The sequence below is a fragment of the Colobus angolensis genome, unplaced genomic scaffold (genome assembly GCF_000951035.1).
Source record: "Colobus angolensis palliatus isolate OR3802 unplaced genomic scaffold, Cang.pa_1.0 Scaffold5, whole genome shotgun sequence".
Classification (NCBI taxonomy): Eukaryota; Metazoa; Chordata; class Mammalia; order Primates; family Cercopithecidae; genus Colobus; species Colobus angolensis.
Genome location: NW_012118487.1, coordinates 7,871,749 through 7,892,764, shown reverse-complemented (window position 1 = coordinate 7,892,764; position 21,016 = coordinate 7,871,749).

Here is a 21,016-nt window from a genome sequence, read left to right as displayed (position 1 = left end):
CAAATACAAAACATATTATTTTGAATCACTGCAAACACAGTTCCAAAAAGCAGGTTTTCCAGTGTTGTACTTGTATTCACTAAGGTTTAGTAATAATTTAAGTAGGAGCGAAGAACAGAGTTTATGACTTACTTTCTTTCTCTTAAGAGAAATAAGTGATATTCAAAATAAAAAAAAAAGCTCTAAGGTATATTCTTAGATTTTTGGTAAAAATCTATAAAATTCTACATAAAAATCAGAAAAATAATTTTCTTACATTTATAAAAATATCACTATTGCACAAAATTATATTTGCTTGTATCCATTTGAACCACGATTTTGGCTATTACATTTATATGGCTATATTATTTTATGGTCAGGTGTCTAATTGGGTTATCTTCTTGACTTCTTTGAGTTATACGAACTGGGTTATATTCATTGTTTTGAGTTAAAAAATGGGAACTTGACATAATATAGCAACAATGACTGATAGTAACTGAGGCAAATTACGAAGGGTCTTGCGAGCAATAGAAAGACGTTGGCTTGAAGTATGGGCATGGTAGGAATCCATTTGACAATTTTCACTGAAGAAAACTAGGTGAAGATTTAAATTTTAAAAGCGTCACTGTAGCTGTTCACTAGACAGTGAACTGAAGAGGCCCAGAGAGGAACTGGGAAAACAGCAAGAAATTACGGATCAAGTTGCAAACAGTAAAGATGGTAAATGAAAATGGGTTCTTGATGCAGATTTAAAGATTTACTGTGTCCAACAGGATTTCCTGATGGCTTGGACATACCGTTTGGGAGAAAAGAGTCAAGAAGGACTATGATGGCTGATAGTTGACCTGAACATTATGAAAGATGGAGTTACTCTTTTTTTTTTGAGACGGAGTCTCGCTCTGTCACCCAGGCTGGAGTGCTGGAGTGCAGTGGCCGGATCTCAGCTCACTGCAAGCTCTGCCTCCTGGGTTTAAGCCATTCAAGATGGAGTTACTCTTAACTCGACGGAGAAAGTCAGAGGTAAAGTAAGTTTCGGGAAACACATAGTAAGTTTGAGATGGCTATTGGACATCCAAACACCAATGTCAATCAGGCAGTTATATACAGGAATCCAGAGTAGAGGGAAGAGGGCTAGGCTAAAGGTACAAATACATCAAAGACATGTTAAGTATTATACATTATTATTGAATGTTATGCTGAAAGGATAATATGTTTTCAGAAAATGTTACTTTAGCATCTTGATTTCTGCCAGTAAGCTAAGTAAGTATACATATTGAGAATGAATGAGATGACATTTACAATAAGCATTGTCTAAATATTCCCATACTTTACAAACTTTTTAAAGGGTTAACAAGTACTTAAAATTTGGCAATTAATTATGTCTAAATTTGAAATTATATAGGTGTGTTTATAATATAATACATTTTAAGCATTATAGTAACATAAATAACATTATGGAGTTTTTAATTTGTTCCATTTTACATTTTCTAAAGCTAGATTTTGCTTCCCTTTTTTACTCTAAATTTATATTATATGTCAGATTTCTATTCCAGTGTTCTAGATTTCAGATAATACCTGCATTTGCATACCAGTAAACCTAAAACCTACCAATTCAAACCAATTCAGATAGAAAGGAAGGGAGACAGTGAATTTACATAATTAAACACTCTAATCCACAGAGTTTGTAGAATAATTGAGTTTCATGGCTTTCAATGACTTTCAGGAACTCAAAGTATCTATTAGATATCACACATTAATGAGTAGCTAATTATCATATGAAAACATCCAACTCTCAATACTCACCTTTACTTACATTAGAGGCATGCTGCTTGCATATTGCTTCGTTATAAAAGTACTTACAATCTTTTAAGTACAAATCTCTTCCCTAACATTAACCATCTAAACATTTCAAATTAATACATATTTCAAATCAAACAATACCTGATTATTGCATATTTTGTTCAAGATTACTTCAGCTGATACTTAAAGCAATTATGAAAAATTCAAAATTACTGAGGATTTTCTAAAGTTTATTTTTCTCTGACATTTTCCTAATTATTTCAAAACATTGGATCAAATCCTATATTCTGTGTTTTCAAAAAGGTATCACTTTCTTCTTCCTCCATGATCACTTTGCTTCTCAATTATTTTACATACATGATGGCTAATCTTGATACCTGTTGGCCCATTGAATAGTTTTGCACCCAACAAAAACTAAATTGCCCCTTTGGTACTACATTTCAGAAAATAAATGGAGTGAATAAGTATTACAGCCGAACAATTTTCCCAAGAGTCACTGCAAAAGCATGTATGTAAAAGACTGTGGCCTGAAGCCTCACAAAAGAAAGTCGACTTGAGGGGAGGTATATGGAAATTACAATAATACTGCATTATTTTCTTCCATTTATTAACCAGTAAGTTATCTGGAAACAAAATGTGCATTTTTGTTAACATATATTTATTTGATCTATGCTTTTGATTTTTGTCATTATTTGATAAATAGTGCAATCTAAACATTTATCAATGATTTTACTTTTGAAAACATTTAGACACATACCATTTGGGGGGAAAACTAATTATAGAAAGCTCTGTTCTTGATAATATAAATCAGAAATGTTTTATTAAAACAATATCTTGACTAAACCACATGAATCATACATCTTAATGTTTTTACCAATAGATATTATGTGTAGTTGTACCAAGTTCAAATCAATAACAGAAATAAATTAATAATGACACAGCAAAGACCATATGGTAAATTCAATTAAATTAATTAAGAGTTTAATTAGAAACAAACATGTGCCTAGCATTATATTAAATATTGAGGGGCATACAAAAGTAGCACCGGGCACCAGATGTGTTCTCCAGATGCCTGAAACATTATTAAAGACACATGAAATGCACACCTGGAATAATTAAAGATGACTTAGAATTTTGGAATAGGAGAGACCTTGTGTAAAACTTAGAACCACTATTCCTAATTCTGTAATGTTAGGTATATTACTTGAATTACTTAATCCTCAAAGCCTCCCCTGTACAATGATGGTAACAAATACATCAATGAGTCACTTAGAGGAGTTAGTGAAATATAAATGAAAAGAACATTGTGTGAGCCCTGCCATATTGTAAGCATTTTTAAAATGTTAAAAAATAAAATATGGCAGTTCATGTCAATCTGTGTTGTAATGGCTAGCTACATCGTACCTAACTGAAATGGACTTGGACTTGGTGGTCCCATGGATATTTCTTTCAGATAAACATAGAAACTGGCCATTCTGGTCTTAAAGCTTGAAACTTACAATATCAAAGGACTAAAACCAGATCATCGCATTCAGACAATGAGGTAAAAGTTTCCCTATTGATCATGGTTGCTTCCTTAACCCTCCTGAGTTCCTTCTCCCCGCCACCCGCCCCCTCCCAGTTACATTTCTTCCCTGCTATACAAACGCTTCATGTTAGTCAGTCAGGGGACGAATTTGAGACTGATCACCCATCCCCTTGACTGTAGCACCCAACTAAAACCTTATTCCTTGGCGATAATCATTGTCTCAGTGATTGGTTTTCTGTGTGGCGAGTAGCGGGCCCTAGATCAAACCCCTGGGGTTTCAGCAACGTAACAATATGGAGATGCAATTGTCAGAGGCATGTAAACCAGAGCAACTCCATCTTGAATAGGAGCTGGGTAAAATGAGGCTGAAACCTACTGGGCTGCATTCCCAGACAGTAAAGGCATTCTAAGTCACAGGATGAGATAAGGAGGGTGGCACAAAATACAGGTCATAAATACCTGTCTGATAAAACAGTTTCCAGTAAAGAAGCTGGCTAAAACCCACCGAAACCAAGATGGTGACGAGAGTAACCTCTGGTCGTCCTCACTGCCACACTCCCACCGGCACCATGACAGTTCACAAATGCCATGGCAACATCAGGAAGTTACCCTATATGGTCTAAAACGGGGAGGCATGAATAATCCACCACTTGTTTAACACATAATCAAGAAATAACCATAAAAAAGTGCAACCACCTGCCCTCAGGTTTACTCTGTCTGTGAAGTAGCCGTTCTCTTATTCCTTTACTTTTCAAATAAACTTGGCTTCAGTTTATGAACTTCCCCTGAATGACTGCTTGTGTGGGATCCAAGGACCTTCTCTTGGGGTCTGCATTGAGACCCCTTTCCTGTAACATCTTTCTGGAGACTGCAGAAGGGACTATAGTGTGGAAATCCCCAGCCCAAAGGCTAACTTTGGGTAAGTGGTGGGGTCCAGTAACATCTTTCTGGCTAGCTCTGAAGGGATGATAGTAAAGAAACCCCCTGACCCAAAGGAAATAGACTGATCAGCCAACTTTGGGTAAGTGGTGGGGTACCCAGGTAAAGGATAGGATCGGGTTAAGAAGCCCAACTTACGGGAGTTAGAGTCTCTCCTAAGACAGAGTGGGTTAGAGGGCCCTCTTAATAAAAGACAAGGACCCTTAACTGACCTTGAGTTAGTGGCCCAACTTAGGAAGGTTACAGTCCCTTATAAGATGTAGTGAGTTAAAACCCCTCTCAGTAAAGTCCCTCTCAGTAAAGTCCCTTTCAGCTAAGAATGGCTTTGGCACTACACGATGGTAACTGCTATTCTCTTTGGATTAATCTATTGTGCACTCTTTGCTGAAGGCTATGGGTGGCAGGATTAGGCATATACAGGATCATGGGACATGGGGAGCTTTTTCCTCCCTAAAAAAGGATACTTCAGAGTTCATGGGACTGCTGGAAAAGATCTCTTCTCGACTGATAAGCAGCCGCCTGAAATTTTCGGTGTCACTGTGATTAGTGGGTCTTTCTCTGGCCTCCCTGAGCACCTTGCCTTCCCCATTCTGCCTCAGGCAATGCTTCTCTCTGTCTCTCTCTCTCTTTCTCTCTCTCTCTCTCTCTCTTTCTGGGTGTGTGTGTGTGTGTGTGAACATACTGGTTAAATGGTAAAAGTTACTGTTTATCTCTTGTAAAGTTTTGATTAATGGAAAAAAAGGGTTTGTGAGGCTAGTCTTAAGCTGCAACCAATCTGGTGTGCTTTGTGTGTCTTCCTGCATCATTCTGTCATAAAGAGGGGTACCTTAGGATAGAACACGAGCTTAGATACCTGTAAGCCTACTGTTCAAAGATGACCCAGCAAACTGGTCATTTACAAACTTTGCTGCAGGTCCCTGAGAAAACTGAACGTGGTTTCCTTCTTGTCTTGCATATCCTTAAGAGCTTGACCTTATAACCACATGGCAGTACTATCTGTTGGTCTCCACCATCACAATGGTGGCCTGGGTTCAGTATTCCACTCCTGGTTTGGAAGATGAGTCCTCTATCTTCTTCTGTGTATTTATGTTTATTATGTGTGTGATGTTTATATATAAAAGAGCTTGAATTAATTGGTTGAATAATAATAATAAGACCTTAAATCAAATATTTTGTCAGAAAAGTAAAAAGTGTAATACCTTTCAGATCATGTAACTTTAGTAATCTTTTGGAAATAAAAACAGTTTTAAAGATTATTGGTAAAATTGAAATATCTTCAAAAATGTAAACATTTAGTTTAAATTACGCAGGTCAGATATTAAACTTGTTAACACTTTAACATCATAAACTGCTCCTTTGACTTTTGAAAATTGTTCGATTTACCTGCCTTGAAGTTATTAGTTTTTAGAAAAGTCCTGTTGACATGTAGAATTAGCCATGCCCCCAATCTATGACAAGAAATTTATAAATAAAAGACATTTTATATTATAAAGTCTGCTGTATGGTAAATTCCTAAAGTAAAAAGACTATTTCTTTGTAAAAAAGGGATGTTTAGGACAAATCAAAAAGACCAAACATGTCATACATGGTCTATGTAAGTCATGTAATAATTTATAAAAAGGAATTTTATGCCACAAATGTACAATTTCAAGGTGATTAGGCCTCCTAAATGCTTCTTAAAATGCCACTACGACTTTCACTGTACAACTTGACTGTTTTACAGTTAGGGAGGCCTGGAACACATGAAGTTAGATGCTAGAAACAGCCAGACCTTATCTGTACTTCTGTCCGGGTCCTAGACTCCACACCTAGTACACAATTAAAATTGTGACTAACCAAGGTTTTCACCAAAACCTTGGGAAGTCACTAAGAGTTAACATTGTAACATGTAATTGAAACTAATGAAGAAACAATTTTACATGCAAGTTGTGTAAGGAAAGTGAAATGTGTTTTGGTAAAAGATTATAGAAAGGCCTGGGAATCTGGATTTCTTGCCTGAGTTTAGAGGTTTAAAGGATTGTTTCAAGTTAAAATAAAGCTGAAGATTTAAGCAAAGTGTGGAAGGTCTGAAAAACTACTTGTAAAAGATATTCTGTTTGTGAACGTATTGGCTAAAGTTAAAGGGGTATTATTCAATTTTTCTGTAAATTAAGCATTGGAATAAAAGCACAAGTTTTTCTTAGAGCACTGATCTGCTTTTAAACAAAATTTGTAAAGGGTTATAAAAGTTTTATGAAAATCTTGACTTATGGCCAAACTGATTAAAATTAAATGCATCCATCTATAAGGTTTTATTGAGAATTGGGTTTGACATCAATAATGTACTAATGCCACAGCGACATTTGGCTTATTTGTTATAAAAAATCATACAAGAAGCATTGTCAAATGTAAAATAGTGTTTGACTTTCTTTGGGCTATATTTGTATAAACATTTATTGATATGTGTTCCAAAATAATGGGAAACTCCTGTAATTCTGATATGACAGTGTATATTAATTAATAATTATAATTATTGTATGACACAAAGGTAACCAGATTTCTTTGTCAATCATGTTTTTGACTGGGGCTGTCCTAAAACTTTGTCATCCACAAAAATTGTCTTGTATTGGTCTTCCTTAAAATGTGCCTTTATAATCAACTATATTCTGTTCTTAAATGCAGGTTTTCTGATAACTTTGGAAATTTTTATATCAGAATACAGGAAAAAGCTCTCAGTACTCATGGAGAGCTGAAATGTTGATGAATATCAAACAGAACAAGAGTTAACTGCATAAATTAAACTAAAGAAGTCTGAGATATTCTTAACTTTTTGCTTAAAATGTTGTTCATCCTTTGTTTCATTTTTCAGAGTCAAGGAAACTTTACTTTTAAGCTATTTACAGCTTTTGACAATTGAGTAATATATTTTATCCAGGATTTGGAAACTATTTGTGAGTATTCTTAATTTATGGCAATAAAGTTACTTGCACAAGTGCAATAAGAATCTGTTTTCTTTCGTAACAGGAAACAGTTGGGGAAATTGGATATTTCACCAAGGCTTTGATTGGAATGATGTGTTTTCCTTCAAGGAATCAAACTTTGCTTGTAAAGCCAATAAAAGTCTCCTGAGGAACTGGCCTCAGACATTGTCTACAACAGTCCCTGTACAGCGTTTCTGACCTGTGGCAAGTAAAGAATATCACTGTCTAACAGGTCCAGGAGCCCCAAGTTATCTTGGGAACCCAAAAGAAGAGGAATTTACTCAATTCATAGGTATTTGAGGGTACAAAGCCATGGTAGGGATCGGCACTAAAAAATCTTACCTGAAATTCCTTCTATGGAACAGACTTCCATCAGAGACAATTTAAAAAGAGTTTATGTGGAAAGTAATTATTCTTTTTGCACATTATACAAATAACCAGGCCAAACATAATAAAGCAAATCAGGCTTACCATGATTTGTCTTTAACAAAAATGAGAAAACTATAGAGAGAAATTATGTTTCAAGAACTATGGTACATTTATTATTAGATTCTCGTCTCATCAGTTGTTTTTAGGCTTGTTTCTGTCATGTAGGCTAACCCTGCTTGTTGCTGTGAAACAACCGTGATCTCTGGCTGCTACTCAGAAGAAACAGGAGTGTTGGGTAATGTTAAAACCTGATCAATATTATAATTCTGGGCACATTGGACTCAGCTAGCAACCCTGTATCAGCCTGGTTCCAAGAGTTGCCCAGTTCATGGAAAGACTTCTAATTTAATTTACTTGGCATAATTTTACTTATTTTGCTTTACTGCTGTGGAATATATTGCTGTTGTGCTCTGTGTAGGAATGCAGGACCAGCTTACTGAATGTTTTAAACATTGAACACTTATGAATCTTCCAGATGTCACCTCTTGTCAGAACTCAAGAGTCATGAATGGCTCTCACCATACTGATGCTTTCTGACTGAGCTCCTCTCTACCCTGAATATGAGAGATCTTAGTAGTTAAGAAGGTCATTGTCCCTATTTAGCCTCAAGAAATTACAGAAGATGGATTTTCATCTCTCTGCAACCTTTAGGATTAACGATTCTCTTATAAAAGGAGGGGGGAAACGTCAGAGGCATGTGAACCGGAGCACCTCCATCTTGAATAGGAGCTGGGCAAAATGAGGCTGAGACCTACTGGTCTGCATTCACAGATTGTTAAGGCAATCTAAGTTACAGGATGAGATGGGAGGTCAGCACAAGATACAGGTCATACAGACCTTGCTGATAATACAGATTCCAGGAAAGAAGCTGGCTAAAACTCACCAAAACCAAGATGGTGACAAGAGAAGAGTGACCTCTGGCTGTCCTCACTGCTACACTTCTACCCACGCCATGACAGTTCACAAATGCCATGGCAATATCAGGAAGTTACCCTATATGGTCTAAAAAGGGGAGGCATGAATAATCCACCCCTTGTTTACCATATAATCAGGAAATAACCATAAAAATGGACAGCCAGCAGCCCTTGGGGTGACTCCGTCTATGGGGTAGCCATTCCTTTATTCCTTTACTTTTCTAATAAGCTTGTTTTCAATTTACAGACTTGCCCTAAATTCTTTCTTATGCAAGATCCAAGAACCCTTTCTTGGGGTTTGGATCAGGACCCCTTTCCTGTAATACAATGATTTTGCTATTAAGAGCAAGATTACAACTATGTGCAGGATCAGGCTATGTGGGATGATAGCTAAATTAGCTGTAATTTTTCAGATTGAATGAGCTAATAAGTGATATTTATATTTCAGTTTTGTTTTTATACTCTGTATTTTTTGAATATTTTAATAACAATTATGGATTGCTTTGCAATCAAGAAATTGTATATGAATAAAATACATGATGAAGACTTTAAATTTTAAGTGCAACTAAATATGGAAAATTTATTATGAGTGGGTGTTATCATCTCCACTCTTTAATAGTTACAGCAAATATAGTGCATACAAGTCATAAACTTAAATTCAGCACAGTATATAATAAGCATTTAGTAAACATTTATTGAATTAAATAGAATTGTCTCCATTATAAGCTTTTGGTATGTAAATCACTCTGAAACTAAGGATTGTAACTAAGGATTTACAAAATCCTTCCAGACATAGAAAGTGTCACAAGACACTTCAGCAGCCCCTTAGTAAATATTTTTTAAGCAAACGAATAAATGAATCCTAACCAACTTAAAGGGCTGTCATGAGGATAAAACAGACAATGCATTCATAGTGCCTGACCCAATACTTGATACATATGGTAAATACTAACTAAATGGTGTCTCCTTCCCCCACACTCCCCTTTCCACAGCTCCATCTTTGCCTCTCGACTTAAAATCAAGTAAGAAAGCTATTTTGGGAAGGTTATGCAGGACAGATTTTGGTCTACTCCTGCGAAGTAAAGTGTGAACCCTGGAATATTCTGCCCAATGAGCATTCTTGTATGCCAGATGCATTGGGCTACCTGGTATCAATTTGATCAGGTAGCTTATGCCAACATGTAGTTGATGAAAAATCCGTCTTTTCTCTGGGGAGCTGGAGTTTGAACAGCGGAGGTCATTCCCTTACGGGCTGCATGTCTATGTGATTCACCTCAATAAAAATGCTAGATACCAAGGTGTATGTGAGCGTCCCTGTTTGACAAAACTTGGAATGCATTCTCACATATTTTTTCTAAGAGAATTAAGCATGTCTGTGTGGCTTTCTGGGAGATAAGACATGGAAATTTGTGCCTAGTTTCTCCTAGATTTTGCCCTGTACACCTTTCCCCTTGCTAATTTTAATCTGAATCTCTTCATGGTAATAAACTGTAACCCACACTCTAACAGCTTTATCTGAGTCCTGCGTGAATCATGGAGCATGAGGGTAGTCTTAGGTAAACTCACCCCAGGGGCAAAAATTTCATTCTAGAATTTGTGAAGAAGAAATCATATCAAATTACTGGAATTGTATTAGGAAGATTTTAGATCCCATGATAAAATACCTAGACTTCATCTCAAAAGCATGAATTTTTGACCACAGGACATGCATGAAAATTTTAATTTTCACAAGATTAGGTTAATAGAGATTTGCAGAATGAATTAGGGTACAAGAAATCTAATTTCATAATAATGGCATTGGAAAACAATAGGAAAGTAAAATGTTGACCATTACAAAGAACTAGTTTATAATTGATAATTGAGCATTTCTTTTGCCTCATTTGCATTGTCTGGTCGAACTGTCTCAAACAGGCTTTCCTTCTTATTAAAATAAAAGAGATCTTACAGACGTGACAGATGACATTAATCCCTACAGCTGTCATCAAATCTCAAAGTTCATTCTACGTTGCTTTTCAGCAGCATTGGACGTAGCCACTACTCCCTCTTTGAAACCTTTTGTATTAGTCTACTAGGGCTGCCCTAACAAAGTACCACAGACTGGATGGCTTAAACAATAGAAATTTATTTTCCCACAGTTCTGGAGACTAGAAGTCCAAGATCGAATTGCCATCAAGATTGGGTTCTGATAAAGACTTTCTTCTTGGTTTGCAGATGGCAGCTTTCTGGCTGTGTCCTCACATGGTCTTTGTCTCTCTCCATGTGTGTATGTGTGGTGTGTGGATCTCTGTGTGTGTGTGTGTGTGTGTGTGCGTGTGTAGAAAGAGAGATCTCTGGTGACCCCTCCTCATAAGGACATCAGTTCTATCACATTCAAGTTTGGTGATGCTTGGTCACCTCTTTCACACTTACTTACATCTTGAAAGGTCCTATCTCCAAAGACAAGTTACTTTGGGACCTAGGCCTTCAACATCTCAATTTTGGGGGGTTCATAAGATCTTCGTTTCTTTAAGTTTCTGTAAGACACAGTTTCCTTTGATGTCTTCTTTTCCGCCAACCTTAGGGCCGATTTCATGGGTGTGTCACCTGTGCAGTGTTACAGAGCTTCCTACTTAAGAGTCTTATGCTACATTTAATTCTCTGCTGCTGCCTTCTTAAAGTTCTCAGTAATTAAAAAAATTAATACATGTTAATTGTTAAAGCCATGTTAGCTTCACAGCAAAATTAAGCAGAAAGTATAGAAGTTTCCATCTCTCTCTCCCTACACCCACTTGCCACTACAGTCTCCCCCATTATCACTGGGTCTCAGCACAGAGGTACATTTGTTACAATCAGTGAACCTACATTGACACATCAAAGTTTACATTGGGGCTCATTCTTGGTGCTTGTACATTCTATGGGTTGTGGACAAATGTAGTATGACATGTATCTACCATTGTAGCATCATATAGAGTAGTTTCACTGCCCTAAAAATCCTAGGTATTCCACCTATTTGTCTCTCCCTCCACAAGCCCCTGGTAACCACCAATCCTTTTGTCTCCACACTTTTGCCTTTCCCAGAGTGTCACATAGTTGTATACTCATACAGGGGTGTAACCTTTTCAGATTGGCTTCTTTTGCTTGGCATTATGTATTTAAGATTTCTCCGTCTTTTCTTGTTGATAGCTCATTTCTTTTCAGTGTTGAAAAATATTTTATTGTCTGGTTGTACAGTAGTTTCTTTATTCACTTACCAACTGTAGAATATATTGTTTGCTCCAAAGTTTTGGCAATTATGAAACATCATCTATAAACACTCATGCAAGTTTTTACATGGACATAAGTTTTCAATTCATTTTCAGAAACAACAAGAAATACAATTGCTAGATCATATAGTAACAGTATGCTTGGTTTTATAAGAAACTGCTAAATTATCTTCCAAGTGGTTGTACCGTTTTGTTGCAAGCAGGAATGAATGAGAGTTCTGGTTGCTTCACATCCTTGTCAGCATTTGATGTTGTCAGTATTTTGGATTCTAATAGGTTTGTAGTAGTATTTCATTATTTTTTTACTTTGCCATTCCCTATTGATATACAATATCGAACATCTTTTCATATGTTTGTTCACCATCTGTTTATCTTCTTTAGTGAGGGGTCTATTCAGGTCTTTTGCCCATTTTAAAATTGGATTGTTCATTTTCTTATTGCTTAGTTTTAAGCCTTATTTGCATATTTGGACAATGGTCCATTATTAGACGTGTTTTCCACAAACATTTTCACCCCATCTGTGGCTTGTCTTCTCATCCTCTTGACAGTTTTTTGTTTGTTTGTTTGTTTGTTTACAGAAGTGAAGTTTTACATTTCAAAGAAATACAACTAATTATTTCTTTCATAAATCATCCCTTTGGTGTTGTATCTAAAAAGTCACCACCATACCCAAAGTGAACTAGATTTTTTCCTATGTTAATTTTAATGAGGTTTATAGTTGTGCATTTTACATTTAGTTTGTGATCCATTTTGAGTTAATTTTTGTCAGAGATGTAAAGTCTGGGCCTATATTTGTGTGTTGTCTTGTATGTGCTAAATGTTTCCAGAACCATTTGTTAAAAAGACTATCTTTTCTCTTTTGTCTTGCTGTTGCACCTTTCTCAAAGATCAGTTGCTCTTGTGGATCAGTTTCTGAGCTCTCTCATCTGTTTCATTTATCTATTTGTCTATTCATTTGCCAAAACCATACCATCTTAATTATTGTATTATTGTAGCTTATAACAACTCTTGAAGTCAGGTGGTATTAATTCTTCAACTTTCTTTTTATACTTCAACACTGAGTTGGCTTTTCTGTGATTTTTCATGCACCATATAAACACTAGAAAGAATTTTATGATATCTACAAGATAACTGATTGATATTTCTATTGGGATTGTGTTGAACTTATACATCGAATTGGGAAGAATTGGCATCTTTACAATATATCTTTCTATTGTATGATATAGAATATTTCTTCATCTATGAAGTTCTTAGATATTTTCCCTCAGATTTTTATAGCTATTCTGTACAGGTTTTCTTGTCTATTTTTGTTAGATTTATGCCTAAGTATTTTATTTTGGGGGATGCTAATGTAAATAAGTAATAATATGTTTCTAATTTTAAATTCTACTTGTTTATTGCTGGTATAGAGGAAACAAATTGACTTTTGTATATTAACTTTGTATCCTCCCACCTAGCTATAATTGCTTTTTAGTGCCATGACTTTTTGTCCATTCTTTAAGATTTTCTATACAGACAATCATGTCATCTGCAAATGATTACAGTTTTATACATTTTTCCAATATGTATTCTTTTTGTTTCCTTTTATTGCCTTATGCATTTTCTAGATTTTATCGTACAATGTTAACAATCAGGGATAAGAAGGGACATCCTTGTCTTGTTCCTGACTTAGCAGGAAAATTGAGAGCTTTTCATCAAGTATGGCATTAGCTATAGGTCTTTAGTAGATATTCTTTGTCAATTTGAGGATATTCTTCTCTAATCCTAGTTTGAGGAGAGTTTTAATCATAAATCGTTTTGAATTTTGTCAAATTCTTTTTGTATATTGATATAATCATGTGATTTTTTCTTCATTATTCTATAGATATGATGGATTACATTAATTGATTTTCATATGTTGAATCAGTCTTGCATACCTGGTGCATTGACATGGTGAATATTCATTTTATACATTTGTTGGATTCAATTAGCTACTATTTTATTGAAGATTTTTACATCTATGTTTATGAGAGATACTGGTCTGTAGTTTTCTATTCTTGCAATATTTTTGTCTAGTTTTAGTATAAGGTGATGGATGATGCTTGCCTCATAGCATGAGTTAGAAAGTATGCTTTCTCCTTCTATCTTCTGGGGGAAACTATGGAAAATTAGTGTAGTTTATTCCTTAAATGTTCAGTAGAATTCACCAGTGAATCCAACAAGGCCTGGTGTTTACTCTTTTGAAAGTTTACAAGTTATTAATTCAATTTCTTAATAGATATAGGCCTATTCAGATGTTTATTCCTTGTTGTGTGAGTTTTGGCAGATTGTGTCTTTCAAGGAACTGGTCCACTTCATCCAGGTTATCACGTTTATTGGCAGAGAGTTGTTCATAGTATTCCTTTATTATCCCTTTTATGTCCATGGCATCTGTAGTAATAATTTATCTTTTATTTCTAATATTAGTAATTGGCCTCCTCTAACATTTTTTTCTCAGTCAGCCTTGGCTTATTGATTTTATTGGTCTTTTTTGAAGAATGAGGTTTTGACTGTTGATTTTCTCGATTTCCTCTTTGCAATTCCACTAACTTCTGCTCTGGTTTTCATTTATGTGTTTTCTCCTGCTTACTTTAAATTAAATTTGCTCTTCTTTTCCAAATTTTCTAAAGCAATATCTTAGATTATTGGGTTTGGATCTTTCTTATTTTCTAATTAATGCATTCAATGCTATAAATTTCCCATTAAGCACTGCTTTCACTACATATCACGACTTTTGATAAGTTGCATTTTCATTTTAATTTAGTTCAAAATATTTTTATATTGATCTTGAGATTTCTTATTGTCCATATATCATTTAAAAGTATGTTGTGTAATCTGCAAGTATTTTGGAATCTTCAAGTGACTTTCTGTTGCTGACTTCCAGTTAATTATATTTTGGTCTGAGAGCAGATGGTATATAATTTCTATTTTACATTTGTTGGGTGTGTTTTCTGGTCCTCAATGTGGTGTATCTTGGTGAACATTCTATGTAAACTAGGGAAGAGTGTGCATTATTTTGTTTGATAATATAGTCTATAGATATGAATGATATCCAGTTAGCTGATGGTGCTATTGAATACAGCTATGTCCCAGTTTATTTCCTTCCTACTGCATCTATTTCTGATAAGAGGTATGCTATCATCTGTAACTATAACAGTGGATTTATGTATTTCTCTTTGCAGTTCTATTCGTTTTTGCTTCACATATTTTGAACCTCTATTGTTAGGTACCTGTATGTTAAGGATTGTTATGTCTTCATGAAAAATTGATCCCTTTATCATCATGTAATGCTCCTCTTTATGGCTGGTAACTTTTCTTGCTCAGAATCTGTCTGCTGTTTCTGAAATTAATATAGACACTTCTGTTTTTATTGGTGTTGGCATGCTATATCTTTCTTTCTTCATTTACTTCTAATTTATATGTATTCTTATATAATGGAGGTTTTGTAGAAAATATGTAGTTGAGTCCTGTTTTATGATCCACTCTGACAACGTTTTTAAATCAAAGTTTAAGGTGATTATTGATGAGTTTGGATTAATGTCTACCGTATTTATTATTGTTTTCTATTTGCTGATCTGCTGATCTTGTTCTTTGTTCCTATTTATGTCTTCCACACATTTTCTGCTTTTCGTGATTTTTTGTTTGTTTTGCTTTTGGTTTTGAGACAGAGCTCGTCTGCCGCCGAGGCTGGAGTGCAGTGGCGCGATGATCCCAGCTCACTGCAAGCTCCGCCTCCCGGGTTTACGCCATTCTCCTGCCTCAGCCTCGGGAGTAGCTGGGACTACAGGTGCCGCCACCTCGCCCGGCTAATTTTTTTTTTTTTTTTTTTTTTTTTTTTTTAGTAGAGACGGGGTTTCACCGTGTTAGCCAGGATAGTCTGGATCTCCTGACCTCGTGATCCGCCCACCTCGGCTTCCCAAAGTACTAGGATTACACACGTGAGCCACCGCAGCCGGCTATCTTTTTTGATTTTTTAACTGAACATTTTATTATTCCATTTTCTCTTCTTTCCTATCATATCCATTTTTTAAAATTTTGTCTCTGTGTGTTTATTTTTCACTTTTTTAGTGCTTTCCCTAGAGCTTGGAATATACATTTACAACTAATCAGTTTCCAATAACATTACTCAGCTTCCCTGGTAATACAAGTACTTCATAAGAATAAAATACACCCAGTTCCACTCTTCTGTTCCTCGTATCATTGCTGCCAATCATTTCACTTAGACATGAGCATATATATACACATACAGGTAAGCATACGTTATTGCTATTATTATCTTGAAAAAATTTTTATCTGATTAACTGATAACTGATTTATTAGATAATAATAAGAAAAATAAAAGAGTTACCTTCACTAACTCATTTTCTGATGCTCCTTCCTTTTTTATGTAGAATCAGTTTATGGATCTATATTATTTCTTCATGAAGAACTTCTTTAAAGTCTTCTTGAACAATAGTTCTACTTGCAACACATTTCCTCAATTTTTGTCTAAGAAATAATTTCTTCTTCATTTCTGAAAAATAATTTGTACAGTATGGAATTCTAGGTTGGCGTTGTTTCTTTCTCTTACTGCTTTAAACATCTGACTCCACTCTCCTCTTGTTTGCAGGATTTCTGAAGAGAAGTCAGATGTAATACTAATATTTTCCTTTCTATGTTCATGGTGCTTTTTTCCACCTCTGGCTTCTTTCAAGATTTTTGACTGAGCTTTGATCTTCTGAAATTTGAATATGCTACTAAGTGTAGTATTGTGGGGTTTTTGGCATTTACATTTTTTGCTTGTTTTTTTTTGTTGTTGTTGTTGTTTTTTGAGGTTTCTGGGTCTGTGGTTTGGTGTGTGACATTAATTTTGGGGGAAAATATCAGTAATTATTGCTTCAGAGAACACTTCTTTTCCTTTCTTTTTTCTCCTTCCAGGATTTTCATTGTACATGTGTTATACTTTTTGTAGCTATCCCAGAGTTCTTGGATATTCTGTTCTGTTTTTTTTGTTTGTTTTTCCTACCTTTTTTCTCTTTTCTTTGCAGTTTTGGAAATTTTCACTGCTCTATCCTTAAACTCAGATATTTGTTCCTCAGTCATGTCCAGTCCACTAAAACAGCCACCAAAAGCCAAAAGCAGTCTTCATTTCTATTACAATATTTCTAGCATTTAATTTTTACTTAGAATTTCCATCTCCCTGCTTACAGTTTCTGTTTATTCTTGCATATTGTACATTTTTCTCATTAAAAGCCTTAGTATATTATATCATAGTTTTTTTTAATTCTGTTCTGAAAATTCCAATGTTCCTGACCTGACTCTAGTTCTGATGCTTTGCTTTTTTTTCCTTTTTTTTTTTTTTTTCTGAGACGAAGTCTTGCTCCATCACCCAGGCTGGACTGCAGTGGTGCAATGTCAGCTCACTACAGTTCTCCTGTCTCCGCCTACAGAGTGGCTGGGACTACAGGCGGGCACCACCATGCCCGGCTAATTTTTGAATTTTTATTAGAGATGGGGTTTCACCTTGATGGTCAGGCTGGTCTCGAACTACCAACGACAGGTGATATGCCCATATCTTTAAAGTTTGTTTCTGCCTTTTAATAGTTTTTTGTTGAAAGTCAGGCATAATGTCCTGTGTAAAAGAAACTACTAGAGTTGGATATTTCCCTCTACCTAGATGCACCGGGCTCTAACATAATCCCAGCAAGTTAAGCTCTAGTGAAATATTTTTTTCCCGAGAGCAGGCTTTGCTCAAAAGAAGAGCATACTCTGTTGAATTTTAAAACGGTTACCTTTCCCCTTCCCCAGAAACTTAAGGGGTGACTGTGATACCTGGTAGAGTTCCTGAAGGTAACATTCACAGAAGTAGGAGAACCTCCCTATGACGGAGTTTCCCTGAAGTTTTTGAATCTCTGACTTGTTCACACTAGCCTCGATTACTTTCAGATTTTCCAACCTGACACTGGCTCCCAAGAGATTTCCATTCCTGGGTGTCTACTACAGTACATTGTGAGTCCCTGGATCCCCTTATCTGTCCTTTTTGTTGTGAGCTCACTTCTACGATGCATCTTAGAAGAGTTGTCGACTTTTTTTAGTTTGTGTGTTTTTACTTGTCACGAAAGAGTGACGGCTTCTAAACTCCTTACATGCTAGACTAGGACCTGGAGGTTATTCAAGTTTCTAGAAATTTGTTTTGAAACGGGCTGCATTTGTATTTAGTAGCGGGCTCTGCAAATTATATATGCTGGGCTGTTAGTGTTTCCAGGGACTCGATGTTCTCTTTCTCTCTCTGTCTCAGTCTCACTCTCTCCTGTCTCACTCGGTAATCTCATACACGCCTGCAGTTTAAACACCGGTCCTCTGACTACTCCCAGCTTCATTATCCCCTACTGCCTATTTTATATCTATAGTTTAATATTTAATAAAAGTCTGAAATACTATATGCCAAAAACAAATGCACATTTTCTCCTTGAAGATTTTTTGTCATCATGATGGGATCACCACCTTCCTAATCACACATATCATTGTTTTTAAATCTGAGAATTATTTATTTGTCCTTGTACTCTCCTCAAACTCCCCAATGAATTCAACAGAAGAACCGGTCAGCTCTACCACCAAAACAAATCTCAAACCAGAACACCTCTCACTATCTCTCCTACTATTTTCCCGGTATAAGCTGCCTCCAGCTCTTTGACCAATATAATATGAATCCCCGTATATGAAACTCCTTTCATAAAAAGCAAATTTACAGAGACAGGAAGCAGATTAATGGTTGTCTGAGCTGATGGTGTTAGGATTCATTGTAAATAAGTGTGAAGCATCATAGAGGAGTGAGGGAGTATGTTTGAAAACAGATGCATAATGATAGTTAAGCTGCTTGTTAAAGTTGCTAAATATTATTGTAAAGTATATGCTTGCAATGGGTGAATTTTATGGTATTTAAAATATACCTCAAAAATGTTCTTAGAAAAAGACAAAAACCATAACAAATAAGACTTCTCAACTGCATTCTCATTGTTAAACGCACACCTACAGAATGCATTCTCCGTTTAGCACCCACAGTAAGAATCAGATCAGTCGCACTCTCTGAGTCTTCCAATAACTTCTCACCCCAACTAGAATGCATTCCCGATGCCTTTGCTGACGTCTTTGATTTCATATTCTACTATGTCCTCAGCACACTCTACATGTATTTGATTTGTTTCTGTGTCTTGAACTTGACAAGCTTGTTCCTGACTTGGGCTCTCATATTTGTTACTTTCTTTGCTCCTTAGTAGGCTGTTTCTTTATTATTCAGGACTACTGTCAGAGCTCAGAGGAGCTTCCCAGATTACCCAGCCAATATAGAGCCCCACTACACACCATACACCCTCCATCATTTTATCCTTGAATATAGAGCCCTGCCTACATACCAGACATCCTCCGTTATTATTATCCTAGCCCTTAGAAAAACTACCTACACACCGAACACGCTCATTTTATCCTTGAATATACAGCCCTACTACACACCAAACACCGTCCATCATTTTATCTTAGCCAATATAGAGCCCTACTATATACCAAACACCCTCCATCATTTTATCCTAGCCAATATAGAACCATACCTACACACAGAATAGCCCCAATCATTTTATCCTTGAATATAGAGCCCTACGTACACACCAAACACCCTCCATCAATTTATCCTAGCCAATATTACACACCGAACACCTTCCATCAATTTGTCTTAGTGCATTTTATCCAAATGGTCTCTGAAATTCTTATTTCTGTGCTTACTTCTTTAGTTTTGCTTCTTTCAGCAGAATGACATTCCTTAAAAGCAAGAGTTTGGCTTATTTTGCTCACTACCAAATTCTTAATGTCAGAATAATATCTGGTATATAATAGGGGCCCTGTATATACTTTTTACTTACCTATTGACATTAGAAATAAACCCAAGAGAGGGAATTGAAAATACACCTTTATTGTATAAGCAAAAGAAAAGACACCTAAGAAACAAGAGCACGCCTCTTCCTAAACATTATGCCATATTTTATAATGTCCATAATACAAATGGCCCCCATGTCAGATTTTTTATTCACATTCTTCATCATTACAATCTTAATAATAATACTTAACACTCTTAGCATGTTCCATCTTCAAACTGCTTTATAAATGATAACTGACATCAATTAATTAGTCATTATCAATTGATTTGTTGAATTAATCTCATTTCTAAAATTTCATTTTTATTGAAGATAATTAAGAAGGTGTCCAAACAGGATCTCAGACCATATCTAATCATATCTCCTGTGCATATATTGTGTCTCATTAAGAAATGGAAAATTCTTTTTTTCTAGTATATTTCTAAATTAGCACAGTTAAAATGACCTTCAGCTAACACCTCATTTATTCATAGTCTCTCACTTTTCTTTCTAGATCTAAAAAATCTTTAAAATGTTCTATGATAATGCATTTTTCTATCATAACCCGAAAGGTTCATAAGTGAGCAGAATTAACTCGCTTTCTCTTCCTTTTTGTCTTCAATACACCTTTAATTTTCTATTTCAATAATAATGTGTGAGTAACATCATTGTGTTTTATTACTCTTTAATTGTCTCAAATTTGTAATATTTATAACTAACTCAAAAATTTGTACCAACTCTAAATTTTATAGACTATGCTGCTTAAACAATTTCTAAGATGTAAAGTTTGCTCTCTAGGTGTTTCCATTATTCAAAACTAGGTTAAATTCATTTCCTCCTCCTTCTGTGATCCTTCAGAAACAAAATATTAACGAAGTAAAGTTATGAAAGCGTAGAAAGCATTTTTACTAATATTTATAGAGAATTTAATGTTTTCACATTCTTCATTAAGAGAGATAAGAGAAGATATTTTAAACACTTTAAAACCCAGTTTAAATGTCTGTTTTGTATTATTTAAGTGTGAATTGTAGAAAAATAATGACACTCATTGAACAGCACTTTAAAAAATTCTCAGTATTTGTGTTTGTTATCTTATCTCTGACTGTCCATAACAACAAAATGAATCTTATTTGAACTATTCTATGGGGTTTGCTAGTCAATATAACAAAAATAACAAAATGTCAAAATGACTTGGTTAATCTCACTAAAAAAGCATAAAATAATATTGTCTTAGTTTTGTGTTTTTTAAAAAAGAACACTGGATTTAAATTTGGAGTCTTATCATTTCCGTATTTAGGTAACTATATTCACAGTACAACCTTAA